Source organism: Apium graveolens, chromosome 4 (assembly GCF_009905375.1).
Source record: "Apium graveolens cultivar Ventura chromosome 4, ASM990537v1, whole genome shotgun sequence".
Taxonomy (NCBI): Eukaryota; Viridiplantae; Streptophyta; class Magnoliopsida; order Apiales; family Apiaceae; genus Apium; species Apium graveolens.
Window position 1 is genome coordinate 8,259,561 of NC_133650.1, and position 15,557 is coordinate 8,275,117.

General features: G+C 33.4%; 1 long non-coding RNA gene across 1 annotated transcript; it reads left to right on the forward strand.

Moving 5' to 3' along the window:
• Positions 1–6,192: 6,192 nt before the first annotated feature.
• On the forward strand, positions 6,193–7,071 carry LOC141716636 (uncharacterized). Its single transcript, XR_012573277.1, has 2 exons — positions 6,193–6,618; positions 6,835–7,071. It is a non-coding gene; the product is annotated as an uncharacterized LOC141716636 (long non-coding RNA).
• Positions 7,072–15,557: the final 8,486 nt, after the last annotated feature.

A 15,557-nucleotide genomic window follows, 5' to 3' on the forward strand; every position in this document is an offset into this window, starting at 1 on the left:
ACCATTTTCTACACGGGTTAAATGGCGTTTTGGTCACTCAAGTGACCACTAACTTTCACTTGGGTCATCGAACTCAAAAAGCTGTCAATGAGGTCACTGAAGAAATAATAATGTTCAACTTAATCATGACACACGTTAAAAATTTCACGAACGTTAAATCTCGTTGACTATAGACGGTTCTCCGTTAAATATGTACAAGTCGGATGCCACATCAGATAATTGACCCGCCCAATCCTAAAACCACCCAACAAATTAAACCCGACCCAATTAAAACCCACGACCCTTTTAACTTTTATCCCAAAATTAAAACCCTTTATCCCAAAATTAAACCCCCCTCTTTACGATCTAAACCTTAATCACAAGAATGGTTCGAACTCGATCGGGTGTTGAGGTTCGTTTAACTCAACCAGTCGATGATATCGATAGCAATGATACTGATTACCTGTTTGCATCCGATGAAGATAACAATGAAACGGAGAAGGATAACGAAGCTGAATCAAATTTTGAAGATGCAAATCAGACCACCGATAAAGAAGCAACGTAAGTAATGTTATATCTGAACTTTTTACAGTTAATTAGGGCTAAATATTCTTGCTTTGAATATATGATTTTATATGGCCATATTTGCAATTAGGGTTCTTAATTTGTTTATATTTAACAGGAAAAACTTGTACAATGTGACAGTCTATTATGGAGGTTATTTTGTTCATGTTCCGTATTCCTCCTACACAAGTAATGTCAAAAAGGTTTATAAGGAAACCGACTTTGAAAACCTTGGTATTAATGATTTAAAGACCACATTTGGTGCTGTTGTTGGTGAGTATGATTCCCTTTATTTTAGAACTCCTGCATTGAAGATTTATGTACTGAATGCTGAAAGTAAGCCAATATTGATTGAATTAAGTAAGGAATGTGCTTATAATATTGTGCTTTATGTGTATCATGTGAGTCCTGCCCCTGAATCTGATGAAGAAATAGATAATTATAAATGTAGTGATGATGAGTATGTAGAAATTAGGAAAGCTTGTAGAGAAGAAAAAAGAAAAATGGATGAATTGGAGAGGGAAGCTAATTTACATGAAATGTCAGGTATGGAATATGATGATTCTACTGGATCAGATGAGGGTTTTTATCCTAGTAGTGAGGAGAGTGATGAAGAGTTCTGTTTTGCTAACCCTCCCCCAGATAAACAGAAAATGAAGTGTGTAGATGGGGTCTTTAATGTTAACACATCTGCCAACAATATTAAATTTAAAGCTGGGATGGTATTTGGTAGTAAGAGTGATTTTAAGCAAGCTGTGAGGTCATGTTCAATGGCTAATGGTAGACCCTACAAGTTCCTACATGATGACTTAAAAAGGGTCCAAGTTGGGTGTGCACATGGGTGTCCTTTTAGAATGTGGGTAAATTATAATAAAGAAAAGGATGTGTGGCACTTAAAGTCAATAACAGATGAGCATAACTGTGTGTGGAATTATAAAAATAAGCTAGTCACTACCAAGTATCTTGTAGATCTGTATGGGGATAAAATTAGGAAAAATCCAAACTGGAAAATTGGAGAGATGCAGGAAGAGTTTAAAAGGGTACTCAAGGTAGATGTGTGTGATTCTAAATGCTCCAGAGTCAGGAAGCAAGCTCTTTGTGGTATTGAGGAGAAAATGAAAGAACATTATGCCAAAATTAGGAAATTTGCAGGTGAGGTTTTAAGGAGTAACAAAGATAACACAGTTAAGATCTCTACTACAAGTTTGCAAGAAGGAGATGCAAACAGATTTAGAAGAATATATGTGTGTTATGCAGCCTTGAAGAATGGATGGAAAGAATCCCATTGATTATACCATATTCTTGTAGAGTCTGGGATTTGTTAGGTATACCCTGTTGTCATGGTGTTACTGCAATTCAAGAGGCTAGAAAGAATCCCATTGATTATGTTCACTCATGTTATTTAAAGGAAACATATATGCAGACTTATTCATACTGTTTGGATGTGATAAGGGGGGAAGATTTTTGGGAAGATGTGGAGGGTGACTTGGTGTTACCTCCACTAATTAAAAAAAAAACTAAAAGGCAGACCCAAAAAGATGAGAAGGAGAGAGGGTTGGGAGGGTGTTGTGTCCAGTGGTAAGAAGGTAAGAGTTAACTATGAGGGTAGAGTTATGCATTGTGGTCTGTGCAGAGAAGCTGACCACAAAAGGGGTAAATGTCCAAATAAAGATAAGTTCCCAGAGAATTCAAAGAAGAGGAACAGGGGAAAGAAGACAAAGAATGAACAAACTGCAGAAGATGAAGTTATGGAAGAACTGGAGAGGCAGGGGAGAGAGGAAACAACAGGTGAAAATGATATGATGGATGAGATCTTGAGAGAACAGGAACAAACACAAGGACTCGATGAATTGGAGGCCTCAATCCAGAAATCACAGCCTAAGGAAACTACCAGCAGTTTTATGAAATTTGTAAGTTACATCAGTTTATGTTGATAAATGTTTAACATAAGTTTATATCAATGGTTTGTTTAATACATTTTTTATTTATATTGTAGATGCCAAATCTGGGGTTAAGGAAGCATATGGGACAAATGAGCACCGGCAACACTCCACCTGTTGGCACTCCACCCATGACCACTCCAACTGTGACTAATCCACCAGTTAGCAACAAACCTCCAACAAGTGCAGTGGGACAAGTGAAAAAATCAACTCCAAGAAAGAGAGTAGCAGGACTGCCACACCCAAGAAAAAAGTAGATGAATTACTTATGCCAAAGTTAGAACCATTTGAGTACTTTAAACTCTTGTCATTTGTGACATTGAACTACTATTTATGTAGTATAACTCTATGTACGCACTATGGATTAATCTTCTGGTCTTAATATATAACTTTGGCACTGTGTTTATTTCGAACATCTCAATGTTATACTATCACATAAACATAAACATTTCATTCATAAAAACATAAACAATAACATCCATAACATTATATTCACTAATTCTGACATAAATATTACATCATTAACATTACTTAAAGAACATAACCACAAAACAAACTAAGATAACAAAGCATAGCATTTTTTCGTTCTGAAATGAGCTTTTTCCTTCACCATTTCTGTTACGTCGTCCATCTTTTTTTGCATTGCCATACGCTCTTCATCAATTACTAACATTTTCCTTTCTACGAAACTCAACTCTTGCTTGATTTTAGCCAATTCGACATCTTTCATCTTCAATTTTTCCTTCAATCCATGTATAACTTCTCGGGCTCTGTCAGTGTAGGGTGGATCAGCCCACAAAAAAAATTGCACTTCTTGCAGGGATCCCTATAGTTCTTGCAGCCAAAAAACCTCCGACCCAGATCTTGAGTACCTTCTTTCCAAGCTTCTTCAAGGGGTGATACAATATCACACTTACATTTAATATTATCATATCCATGATCGACACCGAAGTTGTTTTTATGGATTCTATACGAGTTAAATGAATTGTTCACAGATGGGGCTGAGGCTGTGGAGCTTTTGGAAGTGGACATGGTAGAAAGAAGGGTAAAAGGAAGAACCCTAATTGCAAGAAAATAAACTGAAGAAGAAGAGAAGTAGTGATTATGGGTTATGGGTTTTAATTTATGGGTTTTAAATGGTCTGGGCGGGTACAACAGTCACATGACGTGGAAGCCATGTCACTTGCTGATTCAGCTTTCCGTCCAAAACTTAACGACACTAACGGGTAGTGACTTGATTGAAAATTTTTATGAGTACGATCAGTTGACTGACAGTTTTTTGAGTTCGATGACCCAAGTGAAAGTTAGTGGTCACTTGAGTGACCAAAACGCCATTTAACCCTTTTCTACACCTAAGATGTCTATTGATCTTCTTTGAAAAGTAGAAATACTCCTTTGCAAGGAGCAACTTGTATGTATAACTTGGAAAGTTTTCACTCTGTACCCCTACTTTCGTCCCTATATATAGATCTACGACAAAGTGAAATTTAACAAACATTCAGGTTCTCCTATTATCAGATTAGTGAATATTTTTTTGGCAACAAATTTTTCTCGACGTCTTTCATTACACATCCAATATTTTTAGACTGTGCAGAACTCAGAATTGACCAAGCAAGACTCAGAAGAATGAAAAACACCACAGATGCTGCAAACTCACTCATGAAATCCTCAACTTGGGTCAGTGGACACTGTCTTTTACATGATGGACGGATACATCAGATGGCCGAAGCGACCCAAATTTTCCAAGCAGAAACTTTCAGCTAAATGGTTTTACATAAAGATTTGACATATTTTTACGGGAGGAAATATACATCATAGAAAAGGAAGGTAATCAACCAAGGTAAGAGCCAGACAAGCACCATAAATTTCATCAATTGTGCTATTAATATTGGAAGCTCATGTCATCTTATGCTAAATTTCACCAGTTATTCTATTGGAAGTGGATACCATCTTTAGTAATGTGGTGTAGTTTACAAATTCAGTTGAGATTTCTCATACAAACTTATCTACCACATGCATCAATAAAACCAAACTCATGACAAGTACAAAGATACTAATACACCTGTTAAATAAAAGCAGCTGCAGCAAATCTCTTGATTGAATGGAGGAAAGCTCAGGCTGAGAAATTATGTGATGTTAGTCATACCAGAAGACCGATAGCTGTGAGTAAATGGGAGAAACCTCAGCAAAACTGGGTAAAAATAAACATTGATGCGGCATTGTTTGAAGACATTGGGTATGTTGGGATGGGGAGTATTGTTCGAGGAGCAGATGGCCAGTTTCTTTTAGCTCGTAGTGTAAGAAGAGAAGGGCTGGTGCCGCCAAGGGAAGCTGAAGCTTTATCCCTCAAGGAAGCCTTGTCCTGGCTTAAAGACAAGGACTTTCGAAGATGCATATTTGAGACTGATTCTCAAGTTCTGGCAAAGGCCTGCAACGGTGTTACTGGAAGATCTTATTTTGCAACCATCGTTCGAGATTGTATGGATTTGTTTCATCACAATGATGAAGTGGAGGTGTGTTTCACACGTAGATCTGCAAATAGATCTGCGAATAGTGCTGCTCATGCTCTTACGAGGGTGGCATATTCTTTGTCAGAGTTTAGGGAATGGCATTTAAATGCCCCTGAATTTATTCATCATGTACTTCTTTCTGAAGCTTTATAAGTAATGCAAGTACGTTTTTTGACAAAAAAAAAATTACATCATATAGAAGAATGTCAAAAATTAAGAATCACCTACGGCATTAGGTATCAAAGTTAAATTAATTTAATATCCTTTTACTCCGTATATACACAAGAGATACACACATTATACAATTATAGCCCAAGCATCTTCTGAGTATCTGCTAATTACTGTAACTAATTATAGCTTAGTTATCTCCTATTATCTTCTCACAATCTGCTAATTACTAAAACAGAACCTTGTATTCAAGCAAATATAATCAGAGCAAACTTTGCCATGTCACGCATAGTATCTGGACAGACTGAACCTCAAAGTTATAGTTCTCAGGGAAGTTACCAGGCAATGTACTGATATAGTGATATGTAGTCTAAATTATTCACAGCTGATTTCATATGATCTGGCCAGAAACTAACATGAATGGTTACACTTTATATTCCAACCCACATGAAATAATAAATAACAATCACCATAATTAAAGATTACCATTTCCTAGTGGAAGCTACAAATCATTAAAGTTTTTAACTAATAAGAGCCCTGACAGGTCACATATGCAGAAAATGGCCAAATTGGTTCAAACCTTAAAAGAGCATCTCCGACACCCCTTAGCTAAAATTACATGGTAGAGATAATATGTAAATTTTGAATCGCTCCAATGCATAATCTAATACCATTGGAGCATTTATACAACCCTTAGCTAAAATAATCATAACTAATTAATTTAGCCAACTAAATATAAGTAATATTTTTTATTTCATAAAATGATGTTTTATATGTAGGTAATTTTTTATGTGAGTCAGAGACTCAGAGTAACTGTTTCAAATCTCTTTATACAAAAGCCTAAATTGCCTTACATTCTTCTGTAATGTCACTTGTTTTGATCTAAAAACATGCAATTGCAAAGGAAGCCTAACTTGAGACTAGTAACGTACTTTCTATGAAATTGTTCTATCCTTGTGTTAGTCAAGCCAATGGCCATTTGATCATAGTGACCTAATTGCACCTAACCTGACTCTATATCAGACCATCCATCTATCTATTCATACATTTAACATTTTGTTTACATACTAATTTGTGTACACAAGTACAGCTCAACACAGCCCAACAATGACGACGGTTAAGTATATCGTGGTGATAATGGTTGCAGTCATGGTGTCCGCGGACACGCAAGGGGAGGTGACCCCTAAATGTGGTGGACCAAAGAATCAGCGAGCATCAGCCGCGTGCAGTCCATTTACCAGAACAGGACAGGATCAAGAGCCGTCTGAGGAGTGCTGCATCGCGTATAAAGCATTAGTTGAATCGGCTAATACCACAGATGAAAGGAAAAACCTGTGTTACTGCATCCAAAGGAGTGCTAGAAATAGGCCAGCTAATATTCCAAAAGTCGATTCTTTATTTGGAATATGTGGAATTCCTTTCCTTTATTCAGCTGATCCCAAGTTCGACTGCAATGGGTAAGTTTTTCAGTACTTGTTCTCTGTCAGCCTGGACTCTGATACCATGTCAAAGAACCAGTTATTCTAAAACCTTAAGGTGTTAGAGAATGACCTTTTCCAAGATCTTATATTATTTTAACACTCCTTTAAAACGCTATACATATCTGATAAAATCATTAAGTATTCTCCTAATGTTCCTTTCTCTTCCTCTTTGAATTTTAATCGTAAATGCAGTGTAAACTGAGATTCGCCAGCTACCGTGAATGCAAACGGGTGCTGCTGGAGGAGAAACGGCAACACAAATGTTTATTTAGTGCAACTGTGTAAGTACTCAAATGAGTATACATGGATCATTTAAAGATTAATAAGAATAGAGAATGCAACTTTTCAAGTTTCTTTGTAACTCGTGGAGTTTCCAAGTCATGCATCTACATCAGAACTAATGCATCTACTCTCGTGTTTAAATTTCTTCATCTTCGCTACTACTTATGCTAACATGCTACAATAATGACGCATTCCTCATGTGCGTCTAGTGTGGGATCCAAAATTGTCAGAACCTGAGAAATGTCACTCAATTCTTATCAATTACATTAACAAAAATTGAGGGAATAGATGCCCCCAAATTATGTATAATCTTTTATTGTTAAAAAATAAGTTTTTACGATATTTACCATTATCCCGGTTTTAATGAGATCTTCAACAAAATCATATAAATTATTTCTCTTTAACTATTGTCTTTTTAAATATTTAAATTTAAAAGGATCTGGCCACCGTACAACCTAAAATTGATTATTCAAATGAAAAAACTACTTCAAGTGAAATATTGAAATTAAAAAAAACTACTTCAAGTGACAGAAATGATTATGAATATATCTGTACATTCAAATGAAAATGTTGGTGTTTTCACCTAATACAAAAACTTATACAATTTACAAGTAATATTTTCATTAAGATAAAACTTGGATAAGCGAACCGAGAAACCTATAATCAACATGCACAAGAACAACTACTTAAATTTAGAACTTGGTAAAAGAAATCTCGAGCAATGGGAAGAATTATTTAGCTACCTGATTTCTACAAGTTTACCCGGGGTTAAAAGGCCCGTTGAAGTTGGTTCTTGGGCCAACCTTTGCTTTTTAGTAGAGCTATACGCGGTTCGGATCAGATTGGTTTTGGGGGTCAAAATCGAACTAAACCGCAAAGAGCGATTTAAGAAAATAGTCATCCGCAACCGCAAATACGGTTGCGATTAACCGCGTCAATTACGGTTACGAATTTGCGATTATTACGGATCGATTTGCGGTGCAACCACTACTTTTTAGGCTTTCAAAATGTCCAAGTTCGTTATTTAGTAGAAGATTAATGTAATGGTCATGGTCTCGTGGATTCATCTAAATCTAAATATAGACTGTTGCTTCGGCCCGGTACATTTGATTAAATAGTCTTACTCTTACCATCATTTTCATTTCACTTTCTTTTATTGGCAGAAAGGTTTTTTTACTACAGTATAAAGGTTTTTCAATCAAATAAAATTTAAAATTATAAATAAGATATAACTTTAATTGAAGTTTAAATGATTCTTGATTTGACCTCTCTGCATATGTAGGGCAGTATATCGCCAAAATATACGGTCCCGAGTTATGCTAGTGATTACTATTTCAAAAATAAAAATTTCTAATTATCTGAATTGGTTTTCAAATTGCACCAAATAACACTGTCATGCGTATAAAAAGGTGCACCAGAAACGGAACAAATATGTCTAAATTCAACAACAAGCTCATGATTCGAAGTCAATTGTTCCCAAATATATTCACCAAGAAGAACATAAATAATAGGAAAGTCAATTTGATGAACAATGGTCTTATTACTTAACCATGGATCATGCCATAGTGAAAATTCGTAGTTCACACCATCCATGATAAATCTTTTCAAGGGTCCAAGGACATTTGGAGGGCAAGGGACTAGGCCAGAAGAGCTTGCGATTCGACTAGTACACCCAAGCAGAGTTCACCTTGATAGAATATTGTTGTCTTGTTCAGTGTAATAAAACTTTTAAATCCCAGGACACATTGTGACTTTGGAAGGTAAAAACGTTCCAAACAACCTTAAAGTGGCAAGAACGACCGTGAGTTCCTTTCCAGATTAATCTATCCAGAATACTCTGCATCTTTTTTAGTATACTCTGTGGAAGCAGTGGCGGATCCGGCTTCAAATATAAGGGGGGTCGGAATTTTTTTTAACGAGTTCGAATCGAGCGTTTGGCATGTTCTGCTCGAATTCGGCTCAAAATAAGATTAAGTTTGGCTCGAAAAAAATGAAAAATACGGTCTTATATATTAGATTATTGAGAATATTTTGGTTGAAATCCTCTCTTAATTGTTGCAGTTGCAACCGTTAGAATCATCGACAGTTTTACCACACTCGGAGATATTCAATATCTCTGTGTAAGGCTGTAATATGATCCAGGCAGCTCGCGAGCTCGCCTGACTCGAACTCGTTTTACTGGACTCTACTCGAGTTCGAGTCCGGGTAGAGGTTTCGGCTCATTTAATTAAATGAGTTTAGGGTTTAGTGTTTAATTAAATGAGTCAGCTCAACTAACTCATGAAATTAAAGGAGCCGAATTCGGGTAGCGTTTTAGGCTCGATTTAGTGTAAAATTGAACGAGCCGGCTCTCTCTGCTCGTTAAAACTGACTCGTTTAGCTAAACGAACCGACTCGACTCGACTCGTGAAAATTAACGAGTCGTGTTCAAGCAGAGGTTTAGACTCGTTTAACTAAACGAACCGGCTCGACTCAAATAAACCGGCTCGGAACCTGACTCGAATTACACCTCTATCTTTGTGTTTTTCAATCATCTTTTGAATGAGGTCAAGAATACCATTTAAATTTTGAAAATCAACTTTGATTCTTGTGTCAACTATATAATTAAAAAGCTGATCTTCAAGTGATTAGAAAACGTATTTGATCAAATTCTGAAGGATAGAATTTTAATCAAAAGCTAATAAAGAATTGCGTGGATTAAGACATGATCGGCAACAAATCAACTTCATATTAACTTCATTATAATTCTATCAAAATCGAAATTAATGGTATTAAAGTGATTTAACTAGAATTGCTCGTTCAATATTTAAATCTATCATTTTTTGTCATCTATTCCTAACTTCTACTTTTGTTTGTAACTCATAAAGGGCACAATCCTTTTTTTTGACAAAAATTAAGGGGGTCATTTTTAATTTTTATATATTCTGAATATATATATTACCCAATACCCTTAAGACAACTTTTCAGGTCTTTCTGAGTATATTCTCTGCATTAAAAATTAAAAGTTTGAACTTAATTGTTCAACTTAGCCACAATTTCAAAAAAAAAATAATCAAACTCTCGGTATAGACAGCTACTGGTTGATTCAATGAAATGTTGGTGAAGTTGTAGTGAAACGGCTCCAGGTCAAGTATTGTACTAAATTATGATTATTTAAAGTGACTTTGTGCATAGTTGTAAATAAAAAAGAAATGTTCCTCTTTTAATAATCGAAGTTTATATAAAATGGTTGATATAGAAGAAAAAGTATGCATTTGAAATAAATGTTCCTCTTTGTTCCTTACCGATAAGCTTAGATATTAATTTTTGAGATCATCTTCATTAAATCAAGATCATTAATCACTTGCATCAATGAAGGAACTTGATCATGTGAATTCACATCCATACCGAAGCAATTATCCTCCGGAAGTAGTGGAACCGCAATGGTTGGAAAATCTTCAAGAAGAGCATCGATACTAAATTTGGTTGGTACGGTGTTTTCTTTAATTATATTATCACCTTTTTTTAAAAAATGTCAATATATTACTCGGTTATCCTTAATTAATATACAACCATACTATGTCTTTTTTATTTTCACCGACTAAAACAACTTTTTCCCTATAAATATTTTAAATTATTTTTTTTAATCTATACCTATTTTTAAGTAAAACATGCTGTCTCTTTTATTTTCTCCAAATTAAACAAATCTTTCTCTAAAAATACTATGGACAATTCTTTTTAATATGTACCGATACTCAATCTATCAATCTACACTATATTATAATAGACGAAATATTAAAAATTTGATAGTTGGTCGGTACTCGCTGAAATTACATAATTGCCCAACTTAATTAATTTATTATTTTAACATAATTATCTTCAATAATATTACAAAAGAATGAACGGGAAAAAAGAGAGTTTTATCATGAATTAGATAAGAATCATGTTCACGTCTCTAAAACTAAATGTTGATAAACCAAATCAAGAATGAAGATTGAACTAAATATATTTTGCCCGGAAATAGTTCTCCAACATTGATAGGAAATTGTTACTATTGGAAATTGAACCTATATTTTGAGCCAGTTTATTAAATTATCTTTTTCTAAAACCTAATTATTATAATATAGGTATTATAATATAATAAAAGTTATATTCTATTTTATTTATTCAGACATACTTGCAGTTTGAACAAATATATTTAATAAAATATTAACATTCAAATCACAATTATGTAAAACAATCGTGCATCACACATATTTAGACTAAATATTAAAAGTTTGATAGTCGGTCAATACTTGCTGAAATTACTTAATTGCCCTCTCTTAATTAATTTATTATTTTGACATAATTATCTTATATAATATTATCGTTAAAAATTATGAAACCCCTAAAACAAAGTTATATATAATCGAGCATAGTAGAAGAGTGTGAGACAGTATTTGGGTAGATATAGACGGTGTTCAATCTTAAATAAAATAATAGATATTACCAACAGTATCAAAACAATTATACTGTTGAAACGAGATAAAAAAATTAAATAAAAAATAATTCGTTGATCGATATAATAATATCGGGTTAAAAAATAACATATTAGTTACTCTATTAACAATTATAATCAATACAATATTAAAATAAAAATAATAAAATGCTAACTACCGCTAAAAGTAAGACTACGAATAACAAATATCTAAAACAACCGTGCATCACATGAGTTTTAGGTTAGTTATATATTATATGGTTAGTTATATATTATATGTTTATATGTTTGTCATGTATATTTGACTATTATCTGACTTATTTGACTTAAGTATAATAACGAGATAAATTGTTTTGTATTATTTATTAGTTTATTAATCATTATTTACATTAATAATAAAAATTGAGATTTAAGTTTTTTAATATTTACATTTGTATAACATTAGCTATTTAGATGTTGTATATTTGCACTTTGGTAATGGTTAAAATTCAGAGAAAGTTGGATATTTAATTTATTTAATGATACGAACATTTTACCAAAACTAATAAAGTTCTTTAAAAAATATGAAATTTTCTAAGTTATTTTTGCAAAATAATGTTTTTGAAGTTTTTATTTATAAAAATATGTTTTTTAATTAATTTTTTGTAAAAATACATTTTTATAACTTGATTCAAACTCGAATACAACCACATGCAAAATAGAATGCAATAAAAAAATCACTTCAACACTTCCTATTCAGAATATGAAAAATAAGTTGTAAATCTAGTTGATTTTGGTTGCAACCCGTATTTTTGAAAATATTTTCAAAGGAGAGTAAAATTTTAAATAAATTAAAAAAAATATTTTTCTTTTTATAATTTCTCAAATTAATACTTTAATAAGATCTTTGTTATGCTTTTTAGAAAAGGTAGTTTTATACTTTTACCACTTAACAATTTAATAAATTAAGGATTTAATCCTTTTTATAATCATCCACAATAAAATTATTTTTTATTACATACTCCATCCGTCCTTTTGAATAGTTATCAAAAGGGCAGGACACGGAGACCAAGGCATCAATAAAACAAACATATAAACTTGAATAAGTTTCAATATAAAATAAGAAAAGGACATAGATTAGAAGGATGGGAAACTTTATATAAATACCCGCCCAAATTACAACTTTAATTACAAATATTTGGTTCCACTTTTACTGGCATTAAGTAGAACAAACTTTGCACTTTACAGTACTGTATATAGCACTTGCAGACTTTGCTAGCCATTTTATACAAAAACATGTTACTCCTTAGATAAGACTTTACAAAGGCTTCAGTGAAGGTGCTCAAACAGACAGTGAAGGTGCTCAAACAGACAGCAAGATGGAAACAGTTTACCCACTTCTAGATTTAAATATTACTCCAGCTTTCCATAATGAAACTACAAGGTAAAAGAGATTGAAAAATTCAGAAAAGAAGCAGATTAGCCATATTTTATCTTTAAACTTCAACAACAACAAACTCAAGCGTGGATTGATCAAACAGCTTGCTTCTGATTATGGGATCAGTAGAATAACAATATCAAGAATATGGAAAGTTGTCATTAAAACAGCCAAAAAAGGTGTACTTCCAATTGTGGACAGAAAATACAAGGGTGATCAAACAAGATGTGTTTTGGACTTGGAAAAGGTAAGGCTAATTCCTCTTCACCTCAGAACTAATATTAGAACATTAGCATGTCACTTAAATATAAGTAAATTTGTTGTGCATAAACTTGTTCAAAGAGGGAAAATTAGGTCCCACTCAAATACATTGAAACCATTTTTAACTCTTCCCAATATGGAAGCTAGAGTTAAGTTTGTTTTAAAGAATATTGAGAATTCAACCCTTCATACAAATTCCACGTATGTAGGCATGTTTGATGTAGTTCACATAGATGAAAAATGTTTTTATATGACAAGGCAATCTCAAAAATACTACCTTCTACCAAATGAACCGGAACCACACCAAACGTGCAAATCAAAGCGTTTTATAACAAAAGTTATGTTTATGAGTGCAATAGTGAGGCCTCCTTACAATGAAGATGGGGTATGTGTGTTCGATGGAAAAATACGAATATTTTCTTTTACCATTGAAGAACCAGCTATGAGGTCAAGCAAGAATAGAGCTAAAGGTATTTTAGAAGTGAAGCCCATTGAAAGCATCAATAAGTTAGTGGTCAAGCAATGTTTGCTTGAGAAAATCATACCCGCTATTAAAGTTAAATGGCCGGCTGACCTCAACAAACATATAATCATTCAATAAGATAACGCAAGGCCTCACATAAAAGATAATGGCGAAGATTTTATCAAAGTTGCTCAATCGGATGGGTTCCATATTACTTTAAAAAATCAGCAACCTAATAGTCCGGACTTAAACATCAATGACCTTAGTTTTTTTAGAATAATACAAGGATTGCAACATAAAAAGGCACCAAAAATGGTTTGTCAACTGGTCAATGCAGTGGCCAAATCTTATGAAGAGGTTACACCTACAACACTAAATTATGTATGGTTATCCTTGATGAATTGTATGACCGAAATACTGAAAAATGGTGGAAATAATAACTACAAGCTCCCTCACATTGGAAAGAAAAGACTTCAAAATTTGGGACTACTTCCTACCCAAATTACTATCCCTCGAGACTTAGTGCAGGGATTTCTAAATGGGATGCAATGAAGCAAGAAGAACCTGCTGGACAGTACTTGATAAAGGCTTGTTGCAGGGTAGTAACTTTTGTTGTAACTAAGGTAATTTTAATATAAATTATGCTCTACTGGACAAAAATTTAAATGCCTAATTATATTTTATCTAGCTTTATTACATGCCTAATTAAATTTATTACATCCCTAATTAAATTTTAACAAGATAAAAACCTAGCTTTATTACATGCCTAATTAAATTTTAACAGAGCCAGTACTTAACTGGTGAAGGGGAAATTGTGCACATAAAACTAGTAGCATTAACAGCATACTGACAGTCGAAACTTAAATATTGGAGCTTCATATTGGAACCTACCCAATAACCTGGCCCGAAAGTCGATAATCTGGTAGTATCTACCATGATTCAATGAGCTGGAAAAGCACTTCGGTAGGCACAGTATTCATGTCATGTATTATTAAGGGACTCCTTATTTGTACCTCGACTAAATAATTAGGCATATAATAGATCGTGTAGATACATATGTTGTAGCAGAGATGGTGTAATTTTCAATAGCATGAAGAATTTGAATGATAATGACATCTGATATTCAAATGTTTTATGTATAGGACAACAGCTCTAAGCTAGTGCACTCTACAATTTACTTGTATTATTAGCTACTTGCCCTTTCATTTTCTTTCAAATCCGTTATGATATCTCTTACTATTTTGTGTCTATGTCTATATGTATTTGTTAGTCTATTGTCTGTAAAGTGATTTGCTTTTTTTTATAGTGTACTTGGAATTCAGGTCTATCAAGCTCGGATTGCTACTAACCTCAGATGCGTCATTTGGCTCTTCTCAAACTCTAGTGTACAGTCAGAGAAATTCCACAAATGATAAGAGATCAAAGCAGCAAAAGGAATCGTGTGTTCCACAAATGCAGCATTGCTTATATGAATTTTGGAGATACTAATGGTCTCACTATTGCTGGTTGGTTTTTGATGAGAACAAGTTATGGATATGGTGTGGATATGTAGGAAATGACTTATGTAATTAGATTAATTCATGGTAGATGAAGTATGTAATAAGTTATCGATACTGAAATTTGACTATTGTTTAAATGATCGCCGACTTAATAATAATGCTTGTTCTTGTTTGGAGCTTGTTAGCTTTTAATTTTTTGGTATTTAGTATTGTTGGAAAATTTTGGCTTATTATTGATTAATTGATCAATTTTGATATTTTTAGTTTGATAATTTGGTTGGTTAGATATGTAAATATAATATATCACTTAAAATGTGCAAACATATTCTATAATAAGAAAATACAACAGTTACAATGTGTTTTTTTGTGCCTAAAATTGGTGTAAATAATGGGCAATAACATCGGTTAGAGTAATTACAACCTGATGTTAAAGCTAATAAACTATGGCTAAACATTGTTGTCTATTGTGATACTTGACATCAGTTTGTTGTAAAAAAACGATGTCTGAAGTGGTCTTTTACAACGACTCAAAATTGA